The sequence below is a fragment of the Hesperophylax consimilis genome, chromosome 12 (genome assembly GCF_061612785.1).
Source record: "Hesperophylax consimilis isolate HC1 chromosome 12, BYU_Hcon_1.0, whole genome shotgun sequence".
Classification (NCBI taxonomy): Eukaryota; Metazoa; Arthropoda; class Insecta; order Trichoptera; family Limnephilidae; genus Hesperophylax; species Hesperophylax consimilis.
In genome coordinates this window covers 20,381,698-20,396,691 of record NC_142847.1, presented here as the reverse complement: position 1 = coordinate 20,396,691, position 14,994 = coordinate 20,381,698, and the positions used below count along the sequence as shown (strand labels likewise).

Here is a 14,994-nt window from a genome sequence, read left to right as displayed (position 1 = left end):
AAAAAAAAACAGTTTTTCTCTTGGGTTATGAGAACTTTTTTGAATATGAAACAATTGTTATCTTTGTTAGCATTTACACGCTAGTAGAATAATGCTTATCCTATGGCATTTTTGTAACAAAGTTAGGTTAACGTAAACGAAATCTTTTGTTCAGACAATATAAGTTATTTTTTTAATTTGCGTTCCCAATTAGAATCATATGGTGACCTTTAACTTCTGAGGTATCTACTGTAGTTCGAATAACATGATTTTTTTGTGAACACCTCACCCGGTCCACACCGAGTTCAAATAGATCCCTCCCAACCGGAGCCAGTAAAACTACTCCCCAATTGGAGCATGTCGTAAGGAAAGGAGATGGGAGGAAGAAAGCTGGAAGTGCTTGGGTACTCAGTTCTGATCACCAAACACTGCTAAAGCCATTTCAAAAAGGTTTCGATTCTGATTGGTGGTCTTGCATATAAGGGAGGTACTGAGAGAATCTACCTGATGAAAAACAACTAATCAACTAGTCAGAAGTAGGCAAAATCAATAGTAATATTAATTTTCTTTAAAATTTAATCGCATTGAAATTGAGGGGTTTTTATTTGTCATTTATATTATTATAATAAATACTACTAAGTATTCTGTATCCAAGCTGAAATCTAAGATTTTAGAACATTTTTCTTAATAATGTATGTGCTAAGTAAATGACTGCCATTTTGCTTGATTATCTAATTTACTTAAGTAGAATGATATAATTAATGTACGTTATTTATATGTACTCGAATGGATGTTATTAGTGTAATTGTTGTGAAATGTTACTGGAATCACTGTTATTTACAAAAAAACAATAAAATAAATAACGCACGCGCGTTTTTTTCAAGAAAAATCATCTATGTCTTTGGTTTAAACATACAGTAATCAAGGATTCAATTAACACAAGCAGATCTTCTAAAATACGTTTTGTGTGTGTGTGTGTGTTCTACCGATTTTTTAATAGAGTAGTGTGTTCAAGCGTTCATTCTAGCAAAATCAATATTGTCTAAAGTATTTTATTCTAATCTATATATGTACAATTAAGGTAAAACCGTGTTAGAATAATATATAGACAGGAAAAAATTTAAAAAAAAGATTTTTGTGTATGTCTTACCGGTCGATAGATTAATTGGAAAATGATTAACTTGCTTCCTGTCATCCAACATTTTCATTCAACTGACAATTTAAATCCCGGCGTGCGCACATAAATTTCATTTAATTAATTTGTGTTATTTCACAATACATTCATTTAAAATAATCTATAGTACACTTGCAGAACGTTCCAGAGTGGAATATACACTCAGTATCGCCTTGATCCAAGATCACACTATTCAGAATTAAAATGTTGCTTGAAATAACTTCAGCCGTGTTTGACGACAAGATCTGAATAGCCAGGTACTCTCCCACCTTCCTCTTCCCCATCTTATACCCATTGCCACTAACCTTCAGCCTAACAGCATGCCCCAGTTGGAGATGCCATAGTCTCACTGGCGGTTGGGAACCTTTGGGAGTCTTGTGCGGTTTCACATTAAAAAAATATCTTTGAGAATATGCGGTGTACTTGTCTTAAATATTTCTTACATCCCTTCCAATAATTTCCTGAATAAATAAATGCTAGACTAGATTTCACGTACTATTAGAAATAATTATACTACTTCCATCAGTTTCAAATAATGTTTTATTGTTAACATCGTTCAACCACTCCATGAAACAGAAGCACAGAATATTTATTCCCGCAAAGCTTAAAAAATAGAAAATATAATATTTTACAATTATTTTCCCGACGGACCTGTGACTGGAATAATATGTATATGTAGAAGTACTTCATAAACCTGGCAATACTGTGTCATTATTTCATAGCTCCAGGGGAAACTTCACATTGTAACATAAATGTGCGTGCCATGACTGATTGGATGCGTATCTCTGCTAAGGACTATAGTCAGTATCCTTGCTAAAAGCTCCACAAAGAAAACGGAAGATCGGTTCTTATTTTGAGACCATACGTTATTTGCAACGTTAAGCGAAATTTGATATTGTTAATTTATAATAAATCTGGTAAATTTTTCGTTTTCCTGTTAGAGAAGGACTAGAGGCCCATAACGAATGATTTGATAAATTTTATAACAAACTATCAGTAAAGCACGAATATGTCACGAGGAATATATGTCACATAGTAATATTTACATCACGTCCATTATATTTATTCCGACAACACACCTTCGTTGAACACGTGTTCCGATATATATATATAAAAAATATTAGTCATTCATATATTCTGAATGACTAATATTTTTGTTAGAAAATGGTCATGTAGTCAAATTTTTAACAGAATCTTGATAAAAAAAGCCTTACTCATTTTTCTCCTTGTAGAATAAGATTTTAAGTAGACTTCTTTTTTTAAGATTTGTACGTATGCTTGAAATAAGGAAAAATAAAACGGAATCATTTTAATTCAAGTCATTCATATTTTTTTCGTAAGTAAGATGTGGAATGAGATAGATACGGGTCGATTAAATACTTCGCCAAGGCTATATTAGATGTGAAATGAGATAGATACCGGTCGATTAAATACTACACTAAGGCTAAATTAGATGTGAAATGAGATAGATACTGGCGGATTAAATATTAAACCAAGGCTAAATTAGATGTGAAATAAGATAGATACTGGTCGATTAAATACTCCACCAAGGCTAAGTTAGATTTGAAATGAGATAGACACTGGTCGATTAAATACTTCACCAAGGCTAAGCAATGAATCGATTGACGCATTATTTGTTGTATGTTTTTCATATTGAATTTTCACATAAAATTCAAAATGAAAACCTTTATCAGATTGTTTATTACTTTATTATCTTTATTGACTGGTGAGATGCGACCGAAATAAGAATAAAAGTGAAATGTTTTGCGGTCGGGAGAATGAGATTTGCCAAAAGTTTGCGTTAATTTTCGTCTGTTATGGCGCGGCGTAGCGGTTGTGTAAGTTAAATCCGAAAACGAAATGTGAAATGTTAAAAGAAAAAATTTAAAGACAGAATGATATTATTTTTTATTTATGTTGTGTAATACAAAATTTTAAATGTGAAATACGTGGCGGAAAAATTAAACAAAACTCGATACAAGTTACATAACACGTCAACAGAGTTTCTTGTTGGAAGTGGGGGATTCTTTTGCAATCAGTTTCTGTGGTGTAAAAGTTTGACGTAACGGAAGTGTGACGGTTAAGAGCATCTAACTAATCATTACTAGAATCGACCTACGTATAACTATACTACATATAACGTGGTCAATGGGTAAGGCTCTCGACTTGCAATCCGGAGGTCACGGGTTGAAATTCCGGCGGACATACGAAAATGTATCTAGAATCACAACTTAATAAATAAATAATGAAATAACTAAATTATTTATATATGTTATTTTACAATTTATTAATTTAAAATACGTCTTTGAGTGGAAAAAATCAGTATTGCCATGGTGTAAGAACACCATTCAGGATCAAAACGTTGATTTAAATGGCTTTAGCCATGTTTGGTGACCAGATCTGAATAGCCAGGTACTTCCCCACCTTCCGCTTCTTCATATCATTCCCCTCGCCTCACCACATTCGTCCTCACAATGAACCCCAATTAAGGATGCCGTAGTCTCATTGGCTCTAGAAACTACTGGAGAAGGGTTGAGAACAGTTGGGACTCTGGTGCGGTATTCACATAAACAATAAAAAAATTGTAAGAAAGATATATCGAGAAAATCTGCCAGTACTGTACGACGTTTGGTGGTGAAGATAAGGATTGAGAGGTATCCTGCTATCCAGATCTAGTCATTACACAGAAATCCATATATGGATTTATATAAACTAATCTATATATATATATATATATATATATATATATATATATATATATATATATATAGATTAGTTTTCTACAATCGCAGCCGAGGGGAGAGGAAGTATTTTATGTAGTTTCGAAGAAAGCAGATTTCTATTCAGTGTTTTCGATTTTCGTTTGGTGAAAAGTTTTGTGGCTAGGTACCTAAGCATTCAAATATAAAAAAATTCAAACATCAACTTTTTGCCTGGTAAAAGCGCGGAGAGAAATATATTTATTTCATCATTTGTTATCTGTTTTTAAAAGAGCCCTTCCTTGGCGAAGACAACAGTTAAACTGACGACAAGGACATCTGCAATGTTAAATTATTTGAAGTTGATATTATTTTCTTAGATAGTTTATACATTTTATACTTGCTCCCACAATCTTAGATCCGATGGATTCCCGTGCTTCTCTGCTTTAATTTAATGTCATTTCCATTTTTTTTTGTTTTTTGTTTTTGTTTTAATCTCTTTTTATTTATTTTACTATATGTAAATACTATCTGTACTTATATCCTCTATGGGGTGTGTGGGATTGCACTAACCTCCCCACATCCTGGAATAAAGAATTTATACTATTATATTATATTATAAAGATTCTTAAAAAATGTCCCGCTATTGTCCAATATTATATACCACATGCCTCTCTCTTTGCTTATTTTGCGTCTCTGTATAATTTGTTATTTGAGTGAATTTGTATAATATAATTTTATGTACCTATAATATAAGTTTTTATAACTGAATTGTTATAAAGTCAGTGAGAACATAAATTTGTGAGAACCCAATAAAATAAATAATTATTTAAATTATGAAGCGGGAAATTACAAGATTAGACATTTATTATTTGTGAAAGAGCGAAAGCGGTTCATCAGGAACATAATATTACGAAAGAAAAATTTGTTTTGAACATGATTTTGTACCTGCCTATTTTGATTTTGCGAACACGACTAACTTTTAAAACTATTTTCGAACGATTTACTGAAAGCGATATAGATCCGAAAAATATAAAAATGGTTTCTTGTGACCCTGGAACCTCCGTAGGTTATCAGTTACCTAAATCAGAACCTTCCTCCTGAGATAATCCGCTTAGGGATATAAATATATATATTAACAAATTGAGATTCCGATTAAGCCTGCTATGGTCTTAAACGTATTAAAATGGGCAGTTATTCTCAAGATTAGCGTTTTATCGCTCCTAGAATTGGAATAGGTACCTTTCTTAGTTTAATTTGGGATCAGCAGATAATAGTTATGCTTTAGTTCTATCTCCAAATGTTACAATGTTTGGAAACGTGCATAGTTCGAAAGTAGTTAGTGGATCGCGTTATTATAATTTAACTATTACCATTAATATGCTGGCTTTGGCGTCTTACTAAGCAGATAGAATATTACATTATCTTCCTAGACGTACAATATCTTAAATGATAGAACTAAGAGTAACTGAAATGACTAATCTCACTGTAAAAATGTAATTTATTATTGGAAAAATAAATTTGAAATTTTTCAAATGCTAAAAAAATTAGGAACCCCAATACTGCTCAGTGAGATTAAAATGTCCTACAATATTGTAAGGCTGAAAAAAGTGTAAAACTAAGGTTGGGAAGCACCTCGCTATTCAGGGTAATTTGCATGGTCGATGAATAAAATTCTATATCAATACGGTATTGACTAAATCCGTAATCTATGATCAGTTAGTGATATTTTCGAACACGGTCAGCATATTATTCCGACAGTCGGTAAACAAAAGCCGCCAGTTTTAGCGTGGCCTCCAATATGACGGAAAAACTTCCTTTAACTGTCAATACACAATTTTTTTTTGATATCGTTCGTTATGTAAAATAACTCGCTTATTAATGAACCGATGTGAAATAGCAAATCACTTAGAATTGAAAGAAATCTTAATCAATCCTTCTAAGATGCGATAAATTTATTCCGTTAAAGCTTGAAGAAACAAAAGGAAATTAATTTCGTTTTTGCAAGTACGTACGGACTGCCAATGTGCATGAAGGTTTGTATTTTATTCGGCATTGTCAATTCATTAGTATTTTTATTTTTCACGTAGCCATTTGACGTTTTGGAATGTCAATCCATACACATGTTGCCATCGCATAACGATTTCGACTGCGCAACAGTGCAATCAATCGTTTATATCAATATAAATTCGTCGGAAGTTGAGCCTTTCGACACGATATTGTTAAGTTATTAATTTTATCGTGATGAGCCCAGGTCGGTTAACTTAACACGAACCTAACCATAACCAAAAATGAGTGTTGCTAATTATTAAAATTCTCTTAGAATTATTTAAATTTTTATTAAATTCCTAATACGTGTTCATGGTAATATAAAATACGAATGCAATGACGAAATGCGGAAACATTAAGATTTTTATGAACTCATATTCTAACATTGTGATGATACATTCGTATTTTACTAAAAGTTTATTAGGAAACCTATTAATCCCATTTTTAACCGAATTACGAATAATTTGAAGAGATATTCTAAAAAAATTTGCAATTTCTAATATTAGACTTAATTCTCCGTTTTTTCATGAAACGTTTTTATTTTGACCAGAGCGATCCCGATAGCGAAAGGTTTTTTAATCCTGAAACGCAACTTACTAACCAACTAACTAAACATTATGTATAGATACCACACACCTCTGTCTCGGCACACACTTCTTACTGCATTCACATTCATACAGTTTCACACTTCTAATATTCAACATGAACTCTTGAATTATGGAACCAATCTGTCAAAGCGGCCATCTATAATAATAAAAACATAGTATATATTTATAGACCATGTCATAAAATATTTTGACAACTCTTCGAAAATGCGACATTGATTGAGCAGAAATAAATTAATATACGTGAATTTTATATAGAAAACATAACAACTTCAAACGACTACAATCCGAAATAAATCATGATTTATTGCCACCGAAATACAAACTTGAGATATTTTGAGGAATGCCATTAAATAAATCTACACCATGATCGATTTTGTTTACTAAAATAGTCCTAACAAATATGAATATTATCCATTTAAGCATATTTCGGGTATAAATGAACTTTTGCACACTCTGATACTAATGATAGTCCTAACATACCTAAAAAACTTTTTTCTAATCTGAAGAACACCGTTGTTTACTACCCAGCTTCGTACGAGATTAGAATTTTACCATAAATGAGTAAGCTATAAGAAATTGGCGAATTATATAAAGTAAACCCTCTGTACATGTTGTGTCACTTAAAACAGATTTTTTTTTTAATTTTGTTTAAAAAACATACTTTTTTTTACCAAGTTGATTGATTGAAAAGCATTTCCGCTTTTTCTGATTTTCTCACGACAAATTATGAAACGCAAAAAGGGTAAATGAATGTTCTTTTTACAGTAAAATTGACACTTCAAAGTTCAATAACTAAAATGAAAATAAATTTCTAGATGAAAATGGTTGTAAATTGCTTGACGCCAGAACTGACCGTTCGCCATTATAAGTTTTTCAAGTATGTACAGTGTACATCACGCAAAATAAAGTGTAGAAAAGATATATTTTAAAAGATATTTATATATTTTTTTAGGTTCATTAGCTCGTAGGTTTTATAAAAATGTGGTATTAAACATGGATAAAATATGTGTTAGGTACGGACTTATTATTGATTTAAGCTGGGCATCAGCTCACTGAAAATCCTGAAGCCTTTTAGAACCGTTCCCTCGAGGAAACCATTCTCAGTAACTTGTACCGGTAGTGGAAATCACCATTCAGAATTGACACTTGAGTTGGCACTTGGCTTCATCCACCTTAACTGTTAATGTTTGAACAAAGCACATCAAATAAGTTTTTATCTTCCGAACACGGGATTTATGAGTGTTTTGTTGAGTTTTACAAATTCTATATAAATGTATGAAAAGTTTTGGGATTAACTCTTTCCTGAATAGAGCAATTCTTCCGCTGATATTATAAACATACTTTTAATCTGGTTTTCTAGTCTTTTGACGGCTTGAGTAGTGATATTTCTTCATGAAAAATAATTATCATACAAGGTATTGAAATATTTTTTTTTAACAGCCAAATTGTATCGCGAGTTTAATGTTAAAGGTGGTCACCAACTAGTAGATTTGTTGTGTTGTTGTTAGTAGAAACTAATTATTACAAAACAAACGATTGTTTTACAAAGCTTTAAAATCAATAAGCATTTAAAGGATGCTAGAAGGTATATCATATCGCTGAGCTAATTGTGTAATAACAACATGATATGTATGGTTATTGCGCCTTATCACTAAACTGTTATTTTTATAATGGGGAAAACTTTGGTGTTTAGTACGTCACTTAAAAAAGCTAAGTCACTTTATTAAAAATATATAAATTCATTCTTAAATTGGTATGCAAAGTTTTATTTATTGCGCGTCGGAAAAACCTTTTCTAAGGATTCAGGTGGTTATAAATCTTATTTCACAGAAGGCCTTAACGTGCAGATTTGGAAGTAATCTACAAAGACTGAAACCTTAACATTGATTTTTTGCCTTCCTTTGAGGCTTTTGGAAACGTTCTCGTATTTCGCAAGATCCAAGATTTTCTCTAAGCACTCATCTTGTTACGAACCTTATTAACGTGCTTCTCTTATCTCAACACACGTGGGTCCGATATTCAACTCTGAAATTGTAGAGATTCGTTAAAATTAAACGAAGAAATAAAGTATGTAATTTGACTCGGTAGAGGTCATCCCCAATATTCGGAATTTAATGGACACTAAATCCGGGACCTTGAACCGTCCTCTGTATTGTCTAGAATATTTTTTTTATTACTAGTCTCTTTCAAATAACGAATAACGCGATGATGGCTGCGGTGAATAACGAAAATTCGGCCGTTATGTTTAACGGCCGTTAGATTCCAACGACGCACAAAGTAAACGTAGACTAATAGCAAAATACCGAAGTTTACGGTCAGAAAATAGAAAAATATCTGATTTATTTACATTTGTTTGAGATAATTTTAACTTTTTCCAATAAATCTAAATAATAGATATACTTTCAATTTTTTTTCAGTTTTCAAATTTGGCTGGCTTCCGACCTTCCAATAAAAATCTTTTCATCTAAATAATACAACATATTTCATAAACTTTCGGTTACCATAAAAAAATTGAGACGAATATTGCGGCTTAGATATTTTTAGGAACACCATTTATTTTACGTATCCAACGGTGAGAGGTTTTTATACTTATTAAAAATGGTTATTAATGAAACTTGAAATTTTTTCAAGAACACGCAAAGGTCATCCTGAACTTTTTCACCAAAATTACAAAAATAGGTGCCAGTTGATGTACTACCTGCTTGGTTTACCGGGTCACCCGCGTAATTTGCTCATTTTCGTGGGGTGAAACGTATTTTAAAAAAATTGGAAAAATTCACCTGAATTTTTAATAAGCTTAAAGTTTGTATATGCTAAAAAAATATATATTTATTTTAGCGGAATAGCTTTCACACGTGGTTTAAATAGTAAAAAAGAGTCCGCATGCAGTGCAAAGTTTGACGAGGGGTCTTAACGAAATATCAGGAAATGTTTTATTATTATTAAGTCTTGGGGAAACTCGTGCAAGAGAAATATAGGTTACATTCAAGCAATCCAAAACTCTATAATCAAGCTTTTGGCAAGCAAAGTATTTGTGCACAAAGAAGAGATATTAAATTATTATATGTATGAGTGAGTTAATATATTAGCTGTTCGAGAGATATTATGGTTTAAAATTGTATGCGAAAACCTATGCTCGAATTCCATATATAAACAATAGGTAAAACACACATACAACATAAAATTGAATCAAAATGAAGGTATGTCCTTTTCAAAAATTACTACTAAATAAGGCCAGCAAAAATTTACTTATCTTGTGCCTTTTATATTTAATTGGATCCCAATGGAAGTAAAAGGGAATCAACCTGAAAAACTGAACTAAAAAAGATAAAACAGTGGTTAATGGATCAAGATTTTCTATCTTGGTATTGTTTACAAATACACTAGTATCTATTGTGCATGCAACAAAATAGTACACCACTTAAATATTTCTATTTTAGCCTGTCTTTCCCAAAAATTTACATAAATAAATATAACAAATAATAAATAATATAATGCGCCATACTATATAACGACATCTTACGGCAATTTACGATAAATCCGTTGACCTTTCTGCTTATAATTTAACAAGGGTTAAGAAGACATTTCGTGGAATTGACCATTGTTTCGGAACATATGATCATCTGTACTTTCTCGTCTTCTGGAAATAGAACGCTTTGTGAAATTACTATAGCCTCGGATCGCACTGCGATGTACTGGAAAGTTTATGAATGGTTTATTTTTAGATTCATCAAAAATGTTTATGACGGGGATGGAATTCAGATGAATTACTGTAGGTACAATGAAATTAAATTATGGAAATAAAATAACACAATAACATATTGTTGATGTAATTTCTCTTGTCTTTGAGATAGGTTTGTATCACACAGTTTTGTCACTGTCGTTTTTTTGTGGTGGTTTTTGTATTATTTTAAATAAATTTAATTTTAAAGCTGTTGGAAAGTGCACTGATTACTCTTCTATAGAATGTTAATCGTGTAGGTATAACTTTCAGTGCAAGGCAAATATTAGTTATTACATTATGATTCAGCATAAAAACTTTTCTCGCTTCTTTAATTCTTTTTCTCCTTTATTTTAATAACTTACACATTTACTCATTTCAAAAATGTGTTATAATTCTTTCATCCTCTGTTGGGTTGAAAAATTCAACACAAATGCCATGTAAACATTTAACATATTGTAAACATTTAACATATTATAAACATTCAAGTCAAACATTGTGTAGGTACGTGTAATAATCATTAGAAAAATAAATGTTTTAGTTTTATTCGTATTAAGCCTGTGAATTGAATAAGTATCTTGTGTAGGAATTTAATTCATCTCCCTCCTTTAGAATGTGCGTATTATACGCTTCAACTACAATAACGCTATGCGATTGCAGACAAATCAGCATTTCTATGAAACCGTCACAAACTCTCTTCAACAAAAACACCTAGAGTTAATATTACCATAATATTGTGAAAAACACAACGTTGAGTTTCGAGTTTCGAGATTTTTCGTTCTAATTTTCTTAGAAAGCACAGTACGCTAGCTTTAACGGAAGTTGAAGGAATTATACTATACTAATATTGAATATTTTTGAACGGAGCACGAGAGCCTCGAAACTTACAAAATATCTTGGGAATTTCAGATTTATTGTATATTATTGGACTTAGGGGTGTTCGACTAATTGCTTTCTTTTAAATATAAATATTTTAAATTTACGTTATATTTTTAAATGAAAACGATGTAGGTTTATTACTAGGTGTAGTGGGTTTATTATTAGCAGGTTTTGGTTTGTAATAATGGTTTCATGATAAATCAACACATCTAAAATTCAACACACCCTTTAAAAAGTGATATAAAGGCATTAGAAACGATGAAAAAAAATATTTAAACCTTACCTAACCTAATTGAACCTAACGTACTTAACCTAGTTAATAAAGTTTTTGTTTCATCACTTTACATGACTTTATATAACTTCTTAAAGATGTGATGAATTATCATTTTGATGATTTATCCGGTCACGTGTAATAATATACCTATTGCATTCATACGTAAGTACGCAACGTTACAAAACCAAAAACGTGTAATAAATAAATAAAAATTGGACATTTCAAAACATACACAAAACTGTAAAACATCGTTTTACAATAGTTAACTGTTCAAAAGTTGCTGCTTTCGATAATTTGATATTTGGTATTTTAAAAATATCAAAACACACTTTTAAAAAAAGAGTGTTTAGTCTCCGAAAAAGACGTACGTCGTACACACCTATCTGTAACCGAGTATTAACAAAAGTATTAAGTAAACATTGACCATTATAAATGTGTTACATCAAAATTAATTTTGAATTACAATACAAACCATTTTCATTAAAAGTGTTCTAATTCTGAATAACAAACCTTTTTAATAATAAATACAGAGGTGGAAATGTAAAAAATTGCAATTTTGGAAACCTAATTAGGTACGTAAAAAATTAATTAAATTGGTTTATGATAAACCACGCAAATAATTTCAGATAAGCATCTCACCCATTACTTACCACTAATCATGTAACATTACTTGTTCAGAGTTTATATAATAATATCACATTGTGTTCTTTCCGCCTTTGTGCAATCTGATTATAGAAGCATTTTTTCATAGGCATAAGAGTAAATATTTAAGTTTTATTAAATTTATTTATTTTTACCTCCATCTTTTACAAACTTTTCGTACAGCGTTACAGTGTCCATCATCAGGGCAGACGTTTATAAAACTATATTTGGTAAGCATTAACTGTTTGCAATGTAACAATGAGTTATCGATTTATATGAATCTAAGTTTAGCGAAGAATTTTTAAAAATAACGACGCCAGATAAGGCTAGATACTAATTTGCATGTCGCCTTAACTATAAAGAAGGATATCTGTATGTGAGTAAACTGTGAATTTTTCTTCATAGAATTTCCAGATAAACGTTCAACATCCAACGTAATTTTCATTCAGATCTGTGGAGCGTTGAAACTTCCGTACAGGTAACAACTATTAAGGCGATGCCATAGGTAGTAATTCAAAATCAAGTGTGTTTTGGTTTGAAAATTTGGTCGCCTAGAAATGTTTCAGATGCTTTAATTAAATACTGCGAGTAGAATAAATCTTGGCCTTTGAAATGATTGAGTATTTTTTAGATAAGTCTTTTTATAAGCCCAGAAAAAAATAATGTATAGGCCTATGAAAACTGCTTTAAAGTTTAAAATCTCGTACTTACGAACCCATTTTGGTTTATGATTTTATTGTATAATGTGGCAAATTAAGTTATTTATAAAATGATAGGAATAAAATAAAAGGTACTTTTTGGCCATATTTTTTCTTGCATAAATCAAAACAGGCGGATGGCGTTAAGCGGGAATTTAAACCTTATCGCCATCTACGTAAGGGTTGTTATTGATAGCGGCTCAATTTAAAATATTACTCGACGTAGTGCATCGCCTTAAATAAACTAATATAGAAGCAAAGTTTTGTTTTTGCATTGATCAAACCTTAAAAATTATGCTGCAATATGTTGAAACTACGTTGATTCGAATTGAACAATTTTTCGAATGATTGAATTTTTTCATCGTTTTATTTAGCCAAATGTTATTCTTAAATATAGTAAGGCTCTCGACCAGCGATTCGAAGTTTGCGGGTTCAAATTCCAGCGCGCGCAACCAAATTTTATATTATTGATTTGTCTTATTTCACAATTTAATCATTTGAAGTATGTTTGCAGCACGTTCCAGAGTAGAAGATTCTCTCAATATCGCTTTGGTGTAATAATACACCATTCAGAATTGAAACGTTGTTTCAGATGGCTTTAGACGTGTTTGTTGACCAGATATGAACAGCCAGGTACTACCCCACCATCCTCTCCCCCATCTCCTTCCCCTAACCACTACCTTCAATCTCACAACATGCCCCAATTGTTGGTAAAACTAGTTATTCTTTAGGAAACGAAGTGCCAATTCTTAATTTAATATAAAAAAAATATATCATCTGTCTCTTATTCAGACACTTTCTGGATCATAAAACAAAATCCCCTAAGCTTTTCGTGCTGGCCTTCGACTTAAACCCGAATGACCTTGAGCACAGACTTTACCTTATTCGGATCGTGCTTTCGTAATTCATATTTATGACATGTGAAATGTAGATATAAAGGTCCTTTCTATCTGCAATGAAGGCTCTACATTATGATAAATGGTTATTTTTGCGTGAAACTGACACCCGTAATAATATGACAAGATAATAATGGAATTTTGTGTTTCAGATGATAAGTTGAACTGTCTTTGTAATATTTGGCTTACGGGCAAGAAGTCATGACATGAATTTCAGTAGAGAATTCAGATTTTTCCAATCCTGCTTATCTTGTAATTTCATCAAAAACATGTTTTTTTAAAGTTTTTGTTTCTTTTTGACACCTCACAAAAGTGCCCCTGTCTGTACAGCGTAAAAGCAGATAAGCTATGGCTCCACCCGGTTGCTCAGCGATGTAAGGCGGGTTAAAGTAGGCGCTGTGGGAAGCGATTTATTAATGTGGGTCATAAAGAGACCCGGATTATATGTAGGACGTAATTAACGTAAGTTTCTAAGATCAAGGAATTGCACAAGAATTTCAACTGCTCAGAGTCAATGGGACTACGGCGTGGGGTATATTATAAGGCTGAAAGGAGTAGGTAGAGGAAGGAGATAAGAGAGAGTAAGGGTAGGTTGTATTCGGGTATTCATATCTGGTCGCTATATATGGCTAGAGTCATTTCAAACAATGACTCAATTTTAAAAGTTGATATTTCTCCACGGCGATACTGAGAGAGTCTTAACAGCTCCCGACCGTAAATATCCTGTGAGACTATGGCATCCCCTATTGCCATAGTCTCACAGGATATTTATCACAAAATCATTATCACTCCTTAGTGAGGAAGTGAATGAGATGGGGAAGTACAAGGCTATACAGATCTGGTCACCAAACATGTCTTAAGCCATTTCAAACAACATTAAGAAATACATTTTTCACATTGAATAGAGATAGGGAAGGGAAAGGAGATCGAGGTCACTTCGTAATGGGTAGTTAGTTATCTACCAATTCAAATTTAGATACCATACATACACTGATATTGCAAACTTTCTCAAAGTTTTTTATACCTAAACAAATCTGAAATCGATGGTTTAGATTTGTTTAGGTATTATAAATTATATATAAACACAATAATAATAATTGTTTCTGCTTTCACAGACCATGAACAATAAAATGCACAAATTTAAATGAATTAGAGCGACTCGGTTTTTTTCGGTTTTAAAATTCGATCGCTTGGATATAACTTTGATTATTGAATTCAATACTAATATAATTGTACAATGTTATTATTCATTAATTGTATATTTATTGTATAATGTGGAAATTAAGTTCATTAGAAAATAATTGTAACACATTTAAATATCTGTGCCTGTACTTCGCAAAATAAAATAAAACACATGTTTTGGCGATGCTTTGTG

At 31.7% G+C, this 14,994-nt stretch overlaps 1 protein-coding gene across 1 annotated transcript in view; it reads left to right on the top strand.

Annotated features, from left to right (window-relative positions):
• LOC149419309 (uncharacterized) overlaps nucleotides 1-14,994 on the top strand; it is a 334,474-nt gene that overhangs the window by 269,423 nt on the left and 50,057 nt on the right. The gene's annotated exons all lie outside the window — the stretch shown is intronic.